Genomic DNA, 5,512 nt, shown 5'->3' with positions numbered 1-5,512 from the left:
ACATCCTAGTGCTGACGGTTGTGTTTTCTCAGTTTTTCTGCCTATTTCCTCCAGTGATCAACATGTAAAATACAAGCTCCACATCATCAGCTCAAATTCCACACATTCCACATCTGTATTTGTAGAACTGTCTACATAGTGCAAGAGCTATAAGGGTATGTTTCCACAGTCAGTAAATGCTGCGGGTTTGACCCTATCACAGAGGCCAAAATAAAAAAAAATAGTAAATCAATCCCCCTTTATCACCTCCCTTAGGTAAAAATAATAAAATAAAAAAAGTATTTGTTTCCATTCTTTGCAGTTAGGGTTAGCATTGGGGCTAGGGCTGGGGTTGGGGTTAGAGCTAGGGTTAAGGTTTGAGCTAAGGTTAGGGTTGAGGCTAGGGTTGGAGTAGAATTAGGGTTGGGGTTAGAGCTAGGGTTAGGGTTGGGGTAGGGTTGGGGCTGCGGTTAGGGTTGGGGCTAGAGGTTGGGTTAGGGTTGGGGCTAGGGTTAGGGTTGGGGCTAAAATTAGGGTTAGGGTTGGGGTTAGCATTGTGTTGGGGTTACGGTTGTGGTGTTGGGGTTACGGTTGTGGTGTTTGGGTTACGGTTGTGGTGTTGGGGTTAGGGTTGTGTTAGGGATAGGGTGGTGTTGGAGTTACGGTTGTATTGGGGTTACAGTTGGGGTTAGGGTGGTGTTGGAGATAGGGTTAGGGTTGTGGTTAGAGTTAGGGTTGGGATTATTGTTAGGGTTGGGATTGAGGTCAGGGTAGAATTGGTTGGTTTCCACTGTTTAGGTACATCAGGGGGGGTCTCCAAATGTGACATGGCGACCACCATTGATTTCAGCCAATTTTGCTTTCAAAAAGTAAAATGGTGCTCCCTCCCTTGTGAGCCCTGCTATGCACCCAGTTAGTGTCTTTCCCCCACATATGGGGTATCGGCGTACTCAGGACAAATTGCGCACAAAATTTTGTGGTCCATTTTCTCCTGATAACCTTGTGAAAATAAAAAAGTTTGGGTCTAAATTAAATTTTTAGAGAAAAAAGTAAAGTTCATTTTTTTCCTTCCACGTTGCTTTAGGTCTCTTGAAGCCCCTGAAGAGTTAATCATCTTCTTGAATGTGGTTTTGAGCACCTTGAGGGGTGTAGTTTTTAGAATGGTGTTACTTTTGGGTATTTTCTGTTATATTGACCCCTCAAACTAACGTCAAATGTGAGGTGGTCCCTAAAAAAATGGTTTTGTAAATTTTGTTGGAAAAATGAGAAATCGCTGGTCAACTTTTAACCCTTATAACTTCCTAACAAAAAAATTATGTTTCCAAAATTGTGCTGATGTAAAGTAGACATGTGGGAAATGTTACTTATTAACTATTTTGTGTGACATATCTCTGTGATTTAAGGGGATAAAAATTGAAAGTTTGAAAATTTAAAAATGTTAATTTTTTTTGTCAAATTTCAGTTTTTTCATAAATAAATGCAAGTCATATCGAAGAGATTTAACTGCTAACATGAAGTGCAATATGTCATGAGAAAACATCTCAGAATCATCAGGATCCGTTGAAGAGTTCCAGAGTTATAACCTCATAAAGTGACAGTGGTCAGAATTTTAACAATTGGCCCGGTCATTAAGTACAAAATTGACTCTGTCACTACGGAATTAAACATATAATAAATAACAGAATGTCATTGACAATTACAAGAAAATGGCATTAGGCTGCACTGAGTGACTGTTGGCCCCACGACCTGTGTCATTGTCTCGCTGACTTTTTTCTTTTTCTAAATTTGAAGAAAAAAAATCTCACAACCGCCCAAAAAAGACTCTTTGATTGGATTGTAGTTGGGGCTGCTGCTTCAGGAACTGTTCTTATAATTAAAGAATTGCGACAAACACATAAGATCCAGCAGATCACACTTTTTTTTTGCTGCTACAATTGTGGCACAAAATCATAGTTCTGTACACAAAGGTGTCAGAAATCACTAACCTAGGAGAGAAGGCAAGCATTGGTGGTTCAGTGGTAGAATTCTCGCCTGCCACGCGGGAGGCCCGGGTTCGATTCCCGGCCAATGCAGCATATAATTTTTTTCTATGTATTTTTCATTATTAAAATCATAAAAAATACCATAATGAAAGAGTTGTCTCTTGCAGTAAAGCATTATTCTTATATTATGACCGTAGATTCTATAATACAAGACACAGTGAGGTCAGTAGATGCAGAATCCTCGCAGCTCTGCCACATCAGCACTTTCCATTGCTTTCGCCGACACAGAAGTCTCCAGTAATTCTTCACTCCACAATAATAATGAATATTAAAGCCTCCACTGTAAAGAGAAAATCTGAAATGTACAGAAACACTACTCAAAGGAACTAAAACTTACAAAAAAAATTAAAAAACTTAAACCCGACTCCGACTCCCGAACATTTTGCACTTTGTTGTCCACATCTGACCAAGAACCACATTTAATAAAATGAGGACGAATCAAACACAGAGACGTAAGAAATGATGAAATTACAAATATTTGGAGTTGTAAATTTCCCTCAGTAATAAAATATCTTCCAGCTCGGCTGTGAATGGGAGCCAGCGTATAAGACGCAACCGGGGACTTCTATTCATGAGCCGTGAAGCTGGGGGTCTGCGAGTCACACGTGTCTCCTGAGACCACTGACATAAAAGAAATATAACCTAAAAATAAAGAATAAAATGCAGCTGACAATACAGTATGAGGAAAAGTGTCCTGGAATCCTGAGATTATGGGATAATGGAGACAACTGGCAAATAATAAGGCAGCCTGGACGTCACCCCCATGACTGACCCTTTATTGTAGCCATGTTTATACGGCCATGTCCACTCACGTTTATGGAGACTGATGAGCCTGAAGTTCTCTTATGGTGGCCATACATTAGGGTTCTGACACCTGAACCGTGGTCGGTCAACCATCTAACCTGTGTTTGGTCATCCCGACTTTACTCCAATGGTAGATGTCAATAGACAAGAAGGATTTGGCTGTTGGAAGAGACTCCCCTTTCCACCTGCAGAAAAAAATACCTGTCACCAAAAAGTCATCAATGAGGATGTGCAGAGGGGGGTCCACCAAATTTCAGAGAGAAATCCATGTGTCCTTCCTATAATCTCGCCTTTTTGGTTTTGCTCAGTCCTTTTTCATAATTTGACAACTTTTCTTGTCTTTTGATGATTTTCAACACTTCTGAACATTTGAACATCAAGCATTGGTGGTTCAGTGTAGAATTCTCGCCTGCCACACAGGAGGTCTGGGTTAGATTCACGGCTAATAGTAACATAGTTAGTAAGGCCAAAAAAAGACATTTGTCCATCCAGTTCAGCCTATATTCCATCATAATAAATCCCCAGATCTACGTCCTTCTACAGAACCTAATAATTGTATGATACAATATTGTTCTGCTCCAGGAAGACATCCAGGCCTCTCTTGAACCCCTCGACTGAGTTCGCCATCACCACCTCCTCAGGCAAGCAATTCCAGATTCTCACTGCCCTAACAGTAAAGAATCCTCTTCTATGTTGGTGGAAAAACCTTCTCTCCTCCAGACGCAAAGAACGCCCCCTTGTGCCCGTCACCTTCCTTGGTATAAACAGATCCTGAGCGAGATATTTGTATTGTCCCCTTATATACTTATACATGGTTATTAGATCGCCCCTCAGTCGTCTTTTTTCTAGACTAAATAATCCTAATTTCGCTAATCTATCTGGGTATTGTAGTTCTCCCATCCCCTTTATTAATTTTGTTGCCCTCCTTTGTACTCTCTCTAGTTCCATTATATCCTTCCTGAGCACCGGTGCCCAAAACTGGACACAGTACTCCATGTGCGGTCTAACTAGGGATTTGTACAGAGGCAGTATAATGCTCTCATCATGTGTATCCAGACCTCTTTTAATGCACCCCATGATCCTGTTTGCCTTGGCAGCTGCTGCCTGGCACTGGCTGCTCCAGGTAAGTTTATCATTAACTAGGATCCCCAAGTCCTGCTCCCTGTCAGATTTACCCAGTGGTTTCCCGTTCAGTGTGTAATGGTGATAATGCATGAGTAGTTTTCTGTTTCCGTTTTATGAAAAACAATTTTCATGTATACATACAAGATTAAAAAAATTCTAACTATTTTCTAAACATTTCTTCTACAAAGCTTTCTTCTGACTGAACTCCATTGCTCCAGGAGAAGATGTCCCTCTAGTTGGAATTTCCATTGACGTTGAACTCTGTTTTTTTTCTCAACAGGAAGAGTTACAATGGGAACAGAAACGATGCTAGGTCAAGACGTCAAGTGTTAAACTCTCTCAGACATATACCTGGGGAATTATGCCTGACGTCTACATCTGATGGAAGGTTTCCATATAGGTGTATGATGAGTTTGTTCAGAGATTCAATAGTTTTTGTCTTGTGAGAAAAAGAAAGTTTCCTCACCTTCTCCTGTCTGATAACTTCCTGGACCTATAGACTTTCATTAGTGAATTTTATCCAACACTCGGATAACCATTGGACATTTCTACATGATTTTTCACTGACCAGAAAAAATCATGGGCATGTGAATGGCCCCAAAGGCTATCACAGGCATAAATATGATCTGTGGAAAACACCGACAGCACTCGTACTCGTCTGTGCGTTGTGATACTATCAAATTTGCTCTTATAAAACTAATTTTTAAGAAGACCACATTGATTGTCTTCTGGTAGAGTAGACCTCCAGAGGACACGGAGACATCAAAGTCCCATAAAAAGTGTAAGGCCGGCGTCACACTAGGCGTAAGTAAATACGGTCCGTTTTTTACGGCCGTAATACGCAGTAATTGTCCCAAAACACTGTTCCGTATTCAATGCGAGGATGCGATTTTTACGCACAAATGTATCCGTGTGTCATCCGTATGGCTTCCGTACGGCGATTTTTTTCTCGCAGGCTTGCAAAATGGACATATCATGGATCCATCGGCTCAAATATTCTTAAAAAAATATATACAGTCTATATATATATATATATATATATTATATAGTTACCTCGAGTCGCGGTGATGCGCCCTCTGCTAGATGAACTCATATGACCTCGAGCGTGGGATAATATTCTGAAAAGTTCCCACACTCGAGTTCATATGAGTTCATCCAGCAGGGGGCGCATCACCGCGACTCGAGGTAACTACAGTACATCCCCATGCATTCCATTAATTCACCAAGTTTTACAGACAGGAGCACAGCTGCATTAGCAGAGCTCCTGGGTGTAAAATGATTTAACCCCTTCAGATGGATTTACAGCGTGGGACAAGACGGTAACGACGGAAGGTATGGAATATTGTTGTTTGTTTTTTTTAACTTTATTTCAGGTGACAAGGGTCTTCAGGTGGATTAAGAGTATAATAAAATATTAAAACACCATGTGTCTTTATTTCATTAAAATACTTTTTAATAATGTGTGTGTGTTTTATTAACCATTTACTACTATTGGATTAATAATGGATAGGTGTCTTATTGACACCTCTCCATTATTAACCTGGCTTAATGTCACCTTACAA

At 40.4% G+C, this 5,512-nt stretch overlaps 1 non-coding gene across 1 annotated transcript; it reads left to right on the top strand.

The window, feature by feature from the left end:
* Positions 1–1,980: 1,980 nt before the first annotated feature.
* On the top strand, positions 1,981–2,051 carry TRNAG-GCC (transfer RNA glycine (anticodon GCC)). Its single transcript has one exon. It is a non-coding gene; the product is annotated as a tRNA-Gly (tRNA).
* The last annotated feature ends 3,461 nt before the right edge of the window (positions 2,052–5,512 follow it).

This window comes from Ranitomeya variabilis, chromosome 5 (genome assembly GCF_051348905.1).
Source record: "Ranitomeya variabilis isolate aRanVar5 chromosome 5, aRanVar5.hap1, whole genome shotgun sequence".
In the NCBI taxonomy this organism is placed as follows: Eukaryota; Metazoa; Chordata; class Amphibia; order Anura; family Dendrobatidae; genus Ranitomeya; species Ranitomeya variabilis.
This window is presented reverse-complemented; position numbering and strand designations above follow the sequence as displayed.